General features: G+C 31.7%; 1 long non-coding RNA gene across 1 annotated transcript; it reads left to right on the plus strand.

Moving 5' to 3' along the window:
• Positions 1–11,749: 11,749 nt before the first annotated feature.
• LOC140039852 (uncharacterized) lies at positions 11,750–15,637 on the plus strand. Its single transcript, XR_011842657.1, has 6 exons — positions 11,750–12,002; positions 13,301–13,330; positions 14,182–14,202; positions 14,590–14,610; positions 15,375–15,392; positions 15,540–15,637. It is a non-coding gene; the product is annotated as an uncharacterized lncRNA (long non-coding RNA).
• Positions 15,638–15,780: the final 143 nt, after the last annotated feature.

A 15,780-nucleotide genomic window follows, 5' to 3' on the forward strand; every position in this document is an offset into this window, starting at 1 on the left:
ATAATATTGGGCCCTACTTGAACAAGCAAAATAAGTTCTGAAAATCCTACAATCAATACCGAATGAACACAAATCACCAAAATGGATTAATATTATTAAATTACAAAATATTTCAATGTCAAACTGTTATTGATTAAGCGTAATATTAATACTGGGGTTTTTTTTATCTACTGTACAAATCAATGTAGAATTGCATTACAACTAAACAATACAAATTTTCAATTTTGTAAAACAAAAAAATGTTTAATCATTGTATGTATACGAAGAAGTAATGTGTTGTTTAATAAACATTGTTAATAATTTGGTTGAGTATCTAAAAAATAACTTGACAAGCAAAATGCTGTTTGTGAGTTACTGTGATTTTACACCAGTGGATTTTATTGCCCAGTGTCATTTGAGCCATATGTTGTAACTACAGTACAAGTCTGACCCATCAAGAGGTTGGTCTAACTGAAATACCTTGAATAAGCCTCTTAAGTTTGACCTTGATGACCCTTGAAAGCTACCAAGAATTCCCAATGGTTTAAGCATATTTTAAAAAAGGTTTATAAATGAAGTTACACTAAGCATGGAGGTATAAAATAATACCTCCATGCACTAAGCCTACCTACCATAATATAACATTTAATCAAAGAAATTAGAACAATGTAGTATAATTTGGGATTTAAATGATGTAAAATAGATGAAGAAAATAAAACTATGAATAGGCAATTTTGATGATTAATAAGTATTCACTTTCAGTTTCTTTAAGGTGATAATTAGGCAGTGAATTTGTCCATATATTGTACCATAACATTTAATCTAATTACAAGGTTTAAGTAAAGGTGAAAAACTACTGTTATGGCAGAAAAATTGTACCATGTAAAGAGACAGCCCTACCAACAACAATAAAAATAACTATTCTTAGATTAACAGGTATAATATAAAGCAAATTATAGGCCTCCATTATATATACTTTCAACATTTTTTACCACAATCGCTGTAAAAGTATGTTATAGATGAAAATGAAATTAACACTATAAAAATATATAATAATGTTCTTTTGTGTCTCACTCGCTCCTTTTCTTTCATGTCATTTTTCAAATTAATATTATAAATTATTTGTCATATGCCTACTGTACTGTAAATCATTGGCATCACAATAATCTGAATCATTTGATCTCTTTCATTTTTTATCAAATAAAAAGATATTGTATTATAAAGCAATTCTAAAAACATATTTTAATAATAATAATATACTGTACTTTATTTTCACATGGAAACACTTGAATCACCCAATGGTGTTTTTCATCAAGGCCATACAAGCCCATACATAAGTACAGAAAATTAGCAAAATGAATAAAAGAGAAAAAAATAAACATAAAGGGTAAACTAAACCCCACCGGACACCAACCCGGTATTTTTAAACAATGTTTCGGGATAACAATTAACACAAAATTTATGTATTTAAACTTAATTTAAAAATATTGACATTAGAAATACATTTAAGATTATCTGGAAGGTTATTCCAAAGCTTACTAGCATGAAATGATAGACTTTCAACATTTTTTACGACAAAATCACATCAAAAGTATAGTGCTGTAGATGAAAATACAATTAACACTATAAAAATATCATAATGAACATAGAATTACAGTATGAAAAGGTAATATCCATTAATACACCCAATAATAAGTATGTAGTAATAATTGCAATGATTATTGTTCCTTTTTAACCTTGTTAAATGTAAAGGCATTTGTAAGGAAGAGATGGCAAAAAGAGAGATGTTTTTGTTGTCTGTGAAGAAGAAATATTTTGGTAAAACAGACTTTGTAAACAAGTAAATCGTGCAAGCAAAACCATAAAGTATAATGCTTGTAGTAAACAAAGTGTTATGTTATACTTTACTATATTTTATTTGAATTTTAAAATTTAGCTATGCAGTATATCATTCAATAAGAAGAGGCAAATCTTAATTAGTGAGGAGATAACCCTAGACCTAAAGACTAACAATAATATGACAACCCATTTATTGATGTTGTATAATATAAATACACGCAATATAAATATATAGAGTACCAAGGTCCTGTAGGCTTATACTCTTCATACATAATTGCAAAAAATAAGTCGATTCTAATAATTTTAGCATCCCGCTATAAATCCCAACATACATTTCGCGCGGATTGATATTAATAATAATAATTTACCATAAAACGGACATTTAAAACAAGGAACGACCTGGATTAATGTTTTTAAAGTAATATATATGCATTATTTTTACAAAACGTCACAAATTGTAGGGAATGGGTCTTTAAGGAAAAAAAATTATCGCAATAGCCCATATGTTATTATGCTGTTTAGTTTTATTAAAACATGATAAAGCAACTTTAAAAAACATTAACCAAACCTGGACGCATGTGCATGACTTGATGTAACACCAATATCTTTACAGGTTATTGTATATTATCACTTTCAACTCCATCAGAGGAACTAGCAATACTTTCAAAATCAGATTCATTCTCTGAATTACTTGTGTCAGAAAGCAGGGATTCTTCACTGCTGGAAGAATATAAGTCTGAATAGAATGATTTATTTAATTCAGTCAAGTAGAAAGATGGAAGCATTGGTAAATCTATGTATTCCCTGAACAAATTTGAAAATTGAATAAGATTGTCTTCAATCTTCATTAATTCGTTGGTGACTTGGGCAATCTTTCCACAAGATCCTGTTGTTTTAAGTAGTTTTACTTTGATGTCTAGGGCTTCGTGCTTCGCTATACAATGGTCAATGACCGACTGCATTTCAATCTTTACTAGGGTTATCTCCTCTTCTGCCCTGCTCTTTAAATCATTATTAGTTAAGATTTGTCTCTTCTTATTGAATGATATACTGCATAGCTAAATTTTAAAATTCAAATAAAATATAGTAAAGTATAATATAACTAGAAATTACAAATGGATTCTTATTATTACTATTAATTATATAAAGTAAAATGTGATTTTAATTTTAAAATATTTGGTGTTTACTGTACATAACCATAACCGGTAGTTTATTCTAATTAAGTGATTATTGTTAAACAGTATTTCAACCTCATATTTACCTCAGATGCTGTTGCATTGTTGTAAAACATTCCATTAGGATCTTTAATATATGCAAATACGACACTTTGTTTACTACAAGCATTATACTTGGAAAGTAGGCCCCTTAAGTTTTTGCTTGCACGGTTTACTTGTTTACAAAGTCTGTTTGCCACAGCTTGACCATCTAAATTGTAAAACAAAATTGTATTTTAATTGTAATACTCATTTTCACCTATATTGTGTAATCTAAATAATAACCCACTGCTCAATCAATAATCAACAAATTCCTTTAAATTTAACTATCTGAGGTTAAAAAGTAAAATGTTATTTTGGATATTGCACGGTAGTAGAAAAAAAGTAAAGGACCAAAGAAATTATAGGTCAATTAGTACACTTTTCCAACATAATCAGCTGACAAATTGGATTTGAGTATAATAAAGTATGTTTGTGTATTATTTCAGTTTTTACCACAATATTTCTTCTTCACAGATAACAAAAACATCCGTTCTTGTGCGCATGCCTTCATTTTTCCTTTGATGTTTTCGATTTTCTTATTTGACATGGATATTTCAGCAGCTTTGAATTCCATCCCATCACTCTTCCATCTCTTCCTTACATTATTCTCCTTCTCCATAGAAGAGACTGCATCCTCCATGCTGAAAGTATAAATTGTAGAGATAATTGAATGATCTTTACTTTTTTATGTGTCAAACACACTCAATATAATAAACAATACAACATACCTTTTGTATACATCTTGAAATTCTGAATCGGTAGTTGTCATACTTTGCCTAAACAAGAAAAATAATTTATTTTGTCTAATTAATTTGGCAACATTTCCAAGATAATTCGAAAATTAAAATAATGTTCCAATCAACTTTTATGCACACACTCACAAACACACACTCTTTAAAAAAACTCTTTGACTACTAAAGACTAGGCAATTTTGTGGATTATGCATGAAATACATACTGTACGTTAAAAACAACTTAAAAAAGCATACCTGAGCTGGGAAAGACTTTTCAGTTTAGATACATATTTTTCTTTCCAATTAGCTGAAAAGATTAACAATTATATATTATACAAACATAATATAATACCTTTATTTCTGTTTAGAAACAAATTTAATATTTTTTTTGGTAAAAAACATACAGTACATAAGAGCAATTAAAAAGATTACAATAACATATCCTATATTTAAAGTCATACCCTTATCTATCTGGACATTTGAACTCAATGCCATCTTTTCATCCTCCTTCCATTGCTCAATTACTTCAGGTGTAACATCTGTTGAAAACAATATGTACACTGTTATGACCATGAAGTAGTCATGTATTTAATTTAGTATTTCATATTAATAAAACAAATAATAATTTCACTAAATAAGTTTTTACCTGTGGCTACACTTCCTTTTTGTAAATTCAGCTCCTTTACTGCTTCATTTAACACATTAGATGCCTTTTTAAATTTCTTTAGTAACATGTTACCTGTGTTTGATCAAAAGAATCAATAATAAATTAATGCAAAATGTTTTAACATTCTTATGAATTCTTATGAATGTAGAAGTAATATAGTATACATACCAATATTTTGTCGTTTCCGGCCAGAATAATGTAACAATGCATCCGTCAGCAAGTCAACTCTGTGTGATGGTGCCATTTCCTTGGTAATTTTTGAAAAATTCCGCAGGTATGACCAAAGACGTTCGATTCCCTCCCCATCAGTAAGACCAAAACCATTCAAACGTCGAGGGTTGTATAATACCTACGTTATAAGAAATTTCTGTTAAAAAATATTTTGTTTTTTTCTTGTGTTATTGTGTTAATAGATTGGTTGATTTACCTGACATGAACTTTTATGACCATAGCAATGGAAAATAGGTATTGCCATATCAACATTTCTTAAAAGTTGATCTTGCTTCTTCTGTAAAATGAAAACATACAAATATATTATATACATAGCAATTTTAACAAGGTCAGAGTTATTTAACAAAAATTAGTATAAATTGTAAAAATACATGCCCAACTACTATGATCAGAAGATTTGAGTATATCCTGTTGTCTACTTTAAAATTTCATATATTATAATTACATTAACAACAATCAATATAAAAAACAACTGACCTTAAGGTGTGATGATAAAACACATGCAATATCATAAGTCAAAAGCAGCCTTTGGTCCTTCACACATGCTTCATTGTACAGCTTTTGTAGTAGGAGCATCGGGTAGCCAAGTCTAAATAGAAGAAAGTTGTTTAAAATGTAAAGTAACTGAGAAAAGATATATTGAAAATTCTTAATGATTACTTTTAGTAATTTCAGTAGCACTAGGTAGAGCAACACAATTGTATTTCTAAGAGAAAAAAAATATATTAAATATAGTCCAAAACTAATAGTGGTAAAAAATAAAATACTTATTTACATTATATTCGCAGCCACAGTCTGCCCAAAATGTATTGCGTTGTACAATCTTGCCAAATTTTTTTTTATATTCAAGTTTAAGGCAAAATAAAGGGTAGCATTGTCGGTTGCTTCTTTTTCCACTATAGATCACCTCATGACGGTGCATAACATAGTGCTGTTTTGTTGCATTCACCGATTTTACTATGCTATACTAGGTTTTTAGGTTCCGGCACCCGGACAAATTTTAGGACAGGTTAAAATTTTGTTCTCTGCATTAATACATGGCTACCATGGCAACTGGGAACATAGTGTAAACATAGCATGAGATTTAAACACACCTTTCTCCATACCGCATGTTTATAAATTTGATGGGAAGTTCATGTCGACAAACGCTACCAAAAACACCAGTTACATCCATTTTGGTTTTTTTTGATCTGGATCGAAGGAGGTTAGCAGCTTTAAAATTATTACATTCCTGTACACAAAAGTATAACATGTGATAAAAAATTGGTTCAGTTATGTATATATCAAGTCAAAGTAGTTATAGCTCTATCTACTGTACCTGTTTTTTTGTATGGTCATTGTAGTTTTCGACAAATTGATTGGATTCTTCATCTTCCAAGAAAAATTTTGTTTTGTACCTTGGTGGCTCCAAACTTTTTCCTGCCTTCCTCCTTCTAATAAGACCAAAATTTGCATCCATGGAAATAACTTTTGTTCCTTTACCCTAAGAAAAAAATTCTACATGTAATTAAAATCAATTTATTTAAATAAAAGCAATTGAGTTGTAATTTAAACAAAGTATTATTAATAAAAGTGCGTACCTTAGGACAAGCATAACACAATGTACCATCATCTATTGCTTCATCTGGCGTAGTAAGTTTGTAATAGGCATGGTGAAATTCGAATAGAGTTTCTTTTTTAGCCAAAAGTTTTAATTTGTTGGCCTACCAAATGGAAACAGCAAAAAATAGCAATTAAAATTAATATTATGAACTACTATGAATTAATTGTATGAACTTTGAAAATTAGCACAAAAGAACACTTTACCTCAAAATCCTTTAAGTGATTTGTTTGAATAATCGCTTCACAGAAGGATTTAGATGAAACATGGCACTCAAGTTTACAGGTTCTCATCAGTTTCAAAAGGTCTAATGAGTAACCCACAGTAATGTTTGTAGATGTTGCTGGCCAAAGGTGGCAATGTAAAAAAAAGGTATATTCTGGTTGGCACGAACAAATTTCAATTTGCAATTGATGGCATCGACCTAAAGATTAATAATTATGTAATATTATTATCAATAATACAATTTTAAAAGGTTTCATACATTCGACATTAATCAAATATATATGATAGTACAGTAATCACATTTACATAGCAATTTAGAACTGTGTTTTACTATATAACCAATTTGGTTAGAGTAAAACACAATGATATAGAATAGGAAACATTTAATAATAATGATAAATGACATTTACATAGCAATTTAGCACTGTGTTTTACTAGTATAACCAATTTGTTTCATACATTCAATATTAGTCAAATATATATGATAGTACAGTAACCAAAATAATCATTTGTGGCATACTGTATTAAAATGAAAATGTGTACAATACAAATTACCTTTAGCATCAAAAACAGTGACATATTTCAGCAATTTTACACCACAATCAACATGGTTTGAGTATATGGTCTTTATGGTGTCAGATTCATATCGGACAAATGTACCAACCTAAAATTAGGAAAAAACAAATTGAACATTTTAAGGTTTTTATATTTTGTTTTGTTATTTGCATATAATTTTTTTGCAAAACTTTACGCTAGTCGTAACTATTTCCACTTAGAAAGTACAAATTATTTAATTTTAATTTGTATTCACATGTATACCCTGCAAAAATAATAAAATTATTAGTTCATTCCAATTATGCGAAAGTAGATTTATTGTCAGCATTGTTTTTTTTAGTTTCTTTCTGTTTAAATGTAGAAAAAAAAGTGCCACCTACTTTCCAAACCTCGGGTACATGCAATATCCTAAATCTGTGGGCTTCTTCAATGCATTTGTTGCAAAAGTATATACAAGGACCACAGTCTAAACATCTGTAAACCTGTTCCAAAGAAGATTTTTGGCATTGACAGCATTTAGCATTGTGCAGAGGGATCAATGTTTCCAATAGTGCTACATCAATCCCATCTCTAGCATTTTGCCACGCCTCGATCTCTCTTTGTTTTTCAGCATAATGTTTACTAGGGCCAGTGTTAGTACTAGTAGACGCTTGAGGGTGTTCTTCATCTGTTACTGGTAAATCTATGGGTACATGTATGCGACATTGTGGTTGTGGAATGTTTGTAGGCCTAGGCCTATTGCCACTAAGGTATACCCTTCTCGAACGAGATCTACTCGTGGTAGTTCTCACTCTTACAAAAAGCCGTTTTGATTTAACCATACTAGAAAAAAAAAGATTATTATTAGTTAGACCATGTGAGAAATTTTGGGAGAAAGCATAGTGGCATGCTGTTAGATTACTATGATGGGTCATTTTAATATCAGGGCAATAGCCAATACACGTCCATGCAACTCTGGAAATCTCGGAAACAAAAACAGGCCTCTCATCGCCGATCGGTGTGTTTTTCCAGAAAATTTTCTTCACACTATTATTATTATTATGCAAACCTGGTTACCTAGCTCCTAGCTAGGCCTAGAACTTTGGTTAGGCCTACCTAGGCCAACATTTTTGCAGGGTGTTTTTTTTTTTGGGTACGAGTCATCAAAATAAAATGTGGGTACGAGTCAGCTAAAATAAAATTGAGGTGCTGGTCTAGGGCTAAGCCTAGCTAGGCTAGCTTATTCCCCCCTACTAGGCCTACGTACGAGTTGGAATGGTCGATGATGATGGGCCGGCCGGGTACACGGGTTGATCTAGCCTGGCCCTAGGCATGGGCCGGAACCTCTAGGCCTAGTTATAGTATATAAAGTAGGGCCTACTACTACTAGCTACTAGGCTAGGGCGGCTAGGCCTACTAACTAGCTAGCTAGTAGGCCTAGTGCTATAGTAGGCCTAGTAGTAGGCCCTTCTAGTCTAGCTAGTAGGCTAGGCCTGCCTTTTAGGCCTACTAGCCTAGGCTTGGCCTAGCTAGCTAGGGCCTACATCCTCAGTCTAGCTAGCCTAACTAGTTAGTCTAGGCCTACTACTAGCTAGTAGGGCCTATAGCCTACCCTACTCTTCTAGGCGCACCTAGCCTAGACCCCTAGCTAGGCCTAGTTAGGCTAACCCTGTGGCCCCTACCCTAGCCTAGCTAGGCCTAGCTAGGCTAGAGGCCTACCTAGGCCTAGCTAGGCCTACTAGCCTAGCTAGGGCCTAGGCCCTAGTTTAGGTAGTAGACTACTTCTCCCTAACCGAGTGCTGGCAGTAAAACACTTACTTTGTAGCCTGACTAGCTAGGCCTGCCTTTATAGCGTATCCAAGGCCCTACACGGTGGTGTATGTAGGCTTGTATTGTAGCTAGTAAGCAGTAGTAGGCCTAGGCCTAGGCCTAGTGTAGAGTAGTAGTAGAGCGTGCCGGAGCGTGCCATGCATCGTGTCCCATCATAGCGACCCCTGCGACCACATAGGAAAATTTGCGATAATGCGCATGCTCAAATCACCATAAATATTTGAAATTATTATGACTTTTTGATAACTAAAAAATATATAATTTACTTTAAAAAAATATATTCTATACTTGCTTAAAATTCAATATTTATAAAGTTTTTAAAAACTATTTTAATAAACTCTTAAAATACATTAGCGTTTATTCACAATGGCGAAACATCGTCTGCTATTGGTTCTGGACGACTATGTTTAATACACAGGACAAGTATGTACTTAATAACTTTCGTCACTGGTGACCAATGACAGACAGTATCCATGTACATGCTTGACAACTGCGCAACGGTGAACCATATATATACATGGTAACAGTTACAGAATCGGGTGAATAAAGCTTCTGATCCTGATGGTGTGAGTGTTCGGATGCTTAAACTCGCTTGTCCGGTAATTATTCCGGCTATCACACATTTTTAGTCGCGTGGACGCGACTCTATAGTTCACTATGTCGGTCGGTCTCTCGGTCTGTCGGTCTCTCTGTCGGTCCGGTATCACTATGCGTTTTATCGCTTTTCTGTACTTTTTTAACTGTTTTGATGTACAGACAATTAGTCGCGTGGGTGGACGCGACTCTATAGTTCACTATGTCGGTCGGTCTGTCTGTCTGTCGGTCTGTCTGTCGGTCCGGTATCACTATGCGTTTTATCGCTTTTCTGTACTTTTTGAACTGTTTTGATGTAGAGACAATTAGTCGCGTGGGTGGACGCGACTCTATAGTTCACTGTCGGTCGGTCTGTCGGTCTGTCTGTTGGTGCGGTATCACTAAGCGTTTTATCGCTTTTCTGTACTTTTTGAACTGTTTTGATGTACAGACAATTAGTCGCGTGGACGCGACTTATGACTGTTGGCCTTGTTTTTATACAAGGGTATTTTACCCCGACCCTATGCATGAAGTACATTTTCTGAAGGCGTAGACTGGATAAGTATGTGAACTAATATAAAGATTAGATTAAATTATTCTTTTCACCTTATACACCCCATGTGAACTGGGTGAACGTTCACGTCCTCGCTCTCTCTTTATTTAAGAGGCTTCCAATCAGCCTCTGAATTTAAAAGGCTTCCAATCAGTTTGGATATAGGTAATACTGAGGCAAGCCTCTCTTTGAATCAATGTACACACATTGTTTTGACAATGAAATTAATCTATATTTGTTTAAATGGGCGGGGAGGCGAGGATTATTAATGAACAATCGTGATTTTGTTGTCACCAAACGTTAGAGGGATACACTTACTCAACCGAGGAATGTTTGTTATGGCGTAAAGGTTTGTTCATTTGCATGTAAACAATACGTAGTCAGATTCATGATATTTCAACGAGGCGAGTATAAATAAATCTTTTCTATATGGTTACAATCGGAAATTAGTGAAAACACGAAAATAAACAAAGTCAAGGTACGAAAAAGTTTGTGTAATAAGTCGTATTTAAGTTGTAGGCCTATTCGACATAAGCTTTCATTTCATTTCATATTATTTTCTCCCTACACTCACTAAGAGACAATCGACCATTACTGTGGGTAAACATCACAGAATCGACTAGAATAAAGTATATACTGTAATTGACAACTGTGTAGACGAAATGAACCAAAACGGTTGTTATAACTTGTATTTTGTCAATGCTTGATCAACCGATACTACAAGATTAACTCCAATAAAGAATGAAATTTTATTGGTTTTGTCTGCCTTGTTTATTTCTCGAATGCACTCTCTACATGATACTGCATCCCTCTACTCATCAAATTTGGGTTTGAGTTTGTTTGATTTAGTGACTTAATCTTGGTTTTATTCATGTTTGTTATGTCTTTCTGTCAGTCAATTGTCTTGTTAGACTGATCACACAAGGATTAACGTGTCTTATATAGGCCTAGGTTTTCTGTCTTCTTGCGTGATCAACAAATATATACAGTTTTTTTCTTGGAAAATAAGATTTCAGGTAAGTATTTTATTATCTTCATACCAAAGTGTATTCAATGATCTTGTTACTTTGCCATTTAATTTTCAAAATTATGCCAATATATTTAAATGTGGTAATTATGAGCATGCGTATTGCTAAAATCAAAAAATGACAATTGATACTATCCACACGCATTGAGAGAAAAATAGCAAAAGTCAGCCATTAAGATTGGTAAAACGTGACAGTTTCTCTGACTCAAAAGACGATTGAAACGACCATTATGTGTAGTGTGCCAAAAAAAAACCACACACATAGTTGTTGTACAGTAACTTTATCAATGCTAAATCACCATGCAATTGAGTACAATATATCAATAGGCAATTGCAACTAGTATTTGAATAAGTTAGGCAATTTGTCATAGAGTTGCATTCATTGTATCTGCCTTCTTGTTCATTTCCAGTGAAATATGTACACGCATCTTCGTGTATTTGTTTAATAGGTTCATTGTATAATATTGTTACTGGATTTCTCATGATATTTTTTAAGTGATTTTTCTATAATTATCTGTTTGCGCGTAGCATTCCTGTACGAGACGTATTTTGTCTTCCTGTTCAATCCTTTATAACTCTCCATACGGTTTGACTTTTTGGATTGATAAAGTTTGTAATGGGCAAGTGACCTTTACAGTTACTTTTTCTGGCTGGTCATTATATTATCGTGTTTACTGTTATTTCGATATGCTCTTTATAAATAATAAGACAAGTATGCTAATAATTATTATGAAAAGGTATTGGGAGTACAATGTTAACACAGGGTTTCTCAACAGTTTTTTTAGTGGGCCCATTGTATTCGTGTGAGCCAGATACAGCCTAGCGTCATTAGTGCCGTCAAATGGGCCTGCGTTTATGTACAATAACCGCTTTTTCTGTATTTTTTTAAGCTGTAGCTCAATCGTGGGCCGTAACTCATGGCATCAAATGTTTACACTGAAAAGAAAAAAGGAAGGTAATAATATTGTGATCAATAATATATCTATTATCTTGATCATGTTATATTTTCTAATAATATATATCTAAGGTCTATTATCCTTTATAATTTAAAAATAATTAATTGATATTCAGAAATTGAATTGATTTGGAAATTGTATTATCAGTAATTATAGTTACTAGAGGGTGAGTGTAGACGATGGTTCTCGGAATGATAATGACTCGGGTAAAAAGGTTTTAAAAGGACTTCTTGTACGTTTTCTGTCGAAAATTATTGTTATTGAAATTGCTTGACATTCGTACAACTAAACCTACTCTGTTTCGCAGTGTCTTAGATGATTAATAACATTTTAAAGTATAGTATTATTATTCAAAGTGATTTTTTATTGGGGACGTTTTGGGCGTTTATTCAAATAAATACCATCCTAATAATTAATACATTATTTAATTTAAACATCTTTTGAAACTAATTTCCGCGACAGAGTTGGCCGTTTCGAGAAGGAAGACGTTTTAGACGGCTTGCAACATGGGCAGACGTATCCCGGGCCTAACAGGACACAGTTATTCCTGCCAGCTTACTCAATGAAACTCGGCTATCGTGATTTCACTCGATTTTAAACAAAAGGTCTTATCATCAGATCTTCCTATGTAATTCTATAATACAATATACTCCGATGCTTTATATTTAACTTGATCTTTATTAATTTGCAGTATAATTTTTATTTTTTAACTACTGTACCTTCACACGCGCGGTCCGATCCGAAAGTAAACAAAAAACTAAATGGCTATAGCTCCTAACGGCCAACTTAGTTGAAACCAGGAAGTTGCAAGATGAACACCCGTGAACGATGAACTCATTGTGAATCCGGAAATTACTTGAACCGCGCACAATTGAAGTTGAATTGAAAATCTACGGATGAAATCAGAAATTTGGTTCCATATTTCTTAGGAAGATATTATAAAGGAACAATATCGTAATAGTGGAAACTAATGTTATCAATTCTACGTTTCGCGGTACATCTGAGATAGATAAGGTAGGTAACCAAGGCGGAGATTTGTCCCGAAGTTTTTTCATTGTGCTCGCCTATGTCAGAATTAACCATAATTTATATATAGATGACGTATTGTAATACATCCAAACAATGTAAGCAAATGTGTTGCTATCATTTACACAATGTCAAAATGTTAATTATAAATATAGAATAAGACAAAGAAAAATGAATAAACATTAAAATTTAATTTGATGAATAAAAGAAAAATGATGGTTATTCAGACTTACGTAAACATGTTAATTAAACTTAATACTTTATTTTACAGTGAAATCTTGACAGACGAGACTGAGTTAGAGTAAGTATAAACTTAAACTAAGTTTTCAATTTAATAATTAAAATCATGAATTTAAACAATGCATAACTATTCTGGCATTATTTATGTCAACATGTTTAATTAGCCTTAATACTCTTTTTAAAGAACTGACGGATATAAACATAAACATAAACTTATTATGTAAGCACATGGAATTTAATTTTAACACTTCGTAGAACATTTTTAATAGTACACATGAATGGACTTATCAAATAAAAATTGCATTATAGAAAACTTGTGCTATATTGATTTACATTTCGGTCTTTCAAATAAATGTAATAATTTAAAAAAAGTTAATATATTATTACTTTTTAAAAACACAACACGTATCGAAGGAGTTAGCTTTAAAAGACAACTTGACCGAGGACCATATTTTTACAACGTATTGGATATACATATGATTACAGAACAATCGCGAGATTAAGGATATCGTCGCACGCGCTCGCCGTACAGCCGTTTTCACTGTTGTTAACATACAAGATAGATAGGTACCGTCACTTCAATTGCTAATTTGACCTGTATTAGCCTTAAATATGCCAAAATGTTTAGTTTTCTTAAGTATTTTGAAGAAACACTTCAATATCCAGATAGGCAAAAGAAACAAGAAAAAAATTCAACATTTATATTTTTTACGATTTATTTAGAAAGTGTGTTTACTAGAAATGTTCGCGCTTTGTGAGACTTAAAATATGGTCCTCTGTCAAGTTGTCCTTTAATGCCTCGCTTTTGGAAACATAGATAATCCGGTTGAGTATTATAGTATAAACAAGTACTAAGAAGAATTTACATTATTTATATAAGCTTACTAATAAAACCTTAATAATTTGTTACAGTAAATGGAATAGACAGCTAGAGTAAGTATAAACATAATTATCTGTATATTAATGCCATGCCAAAATGTAAAATGTATTACGTAACAGTGGTAAAATACATAACAATTCAATTATTTCACGAGCACAAAGAATAATAAATGTATTACAAAACAATTGGAAAACAATGAAGTATAATGAAATTTTAATTTAATGGATTTTTATAATATAATTATGGTTAAGACAAAGCATAACAAAATCAAAATTGCATTTCTACACATCAGAAATTGGGTAGTGAATTCCTTATATTTTTAAAAAGCATAACTACATATAGAATGATCAGGTTTTAAATAATAATAGAGCAGTATATTGCAGAATTATTAAGACATTAATATTATGTAAGCTTACTATTAAATCTTAATTATTTTACAGAGAACAGAGAAGAAAGAGAGAGTAAGTATAAACATACTATTGCTAATGGTTTGCCATGCTAAAACGTGAAATTGATTACGTAAAACTTTAAAATACACTTTACAATGAAATATAATTTATGAAGGGGCTTGTATTAGGACCAAGACAAAGTATAACAAAATAAAGATTTCATTTCTTACACCTTGTGTATAAGCCAACTGTATAAACTAACTTAATATCTATTTACAAAAACAATATAGTAACCTACTACTTGTAAAATAATAATAAATCAATTGTTTTCAGCCTAAATGCCTCACTTTCAATCAATCAATAATCAACATTTTTATTCCATATTAAAAAAAAACATATACAAATACAATAACAATGATAATGGAATGAGATACAAAATAAGCACAAGTGCATTAAACATGTAACCATACCAAACTAGAACAAACACTAGTACCAAAAAAACCTAACTTAAATATTTTTATTGATATAATGTTGCTTCAATCTCTGCTTAAACAAACTTAATGTGGGGGATTGTTTTATATAATATGTTACATTCCAAATATGTGTTCTTGATAAGATATACATTGTTTTAGTTGTGGACAATAGTTTGACCTGTTTCTATATTTGAGTAATTATGGAATGCCGGGCCAAATCAGTGATTAAATGATGCTGTTAATAGATTATTGTTATATCTGTGCATCAATATAGCAGCATGGTTGCTAATAAATATTAGAGCAGATAATTTAAACAACTATTTGTCAACATACTATTGAATTTTTTATTTATTTTTTTTACAGAGAAGTGAGACAGGAAAAGTAAGTAGAATATTGCTTTACTATCCAATAACATGACCATATAGAATAATCAGGTTTTTTATAATAATACAGCAGAACATTTTGTGGAGAATTATTAAGACATTAAAATTTATGTAAGCTTACTATTAAATCTTAATTATTTTACAGAGAACAGAGAAGAAAGAAAGAGAAAGAATAAACATACTATTGCTAATGGTTTGCCATGCTAATATGTAATATGTGTTATGCAACATTTTAAATTACAAGTAGTATAATGAAATATAATTGTCATTTACTGTAGTAAATTGTATCTTTAAAATAATTTTCAATTTATTTTTGTTCTAAGTTCATGACATATTTTTAAATCATAATAAAGTCAAGGTTTAGTTTAAATGCACCATATAAGAAA

Source organism: Antedon mediterranea, chromosome 2 (genome assembly GCF_964355755.1).
Source record: "Antedon mediterranea chromosome 2, ecAntMedi1.1, whole genome shotgun sequence".
Taxonomy (NCBI): Eukaryota; Metazoa; Echinodermata; class Crinoidea; order Comatulida; family Antedonidae; genus Antedon; species Antedon mediterranea.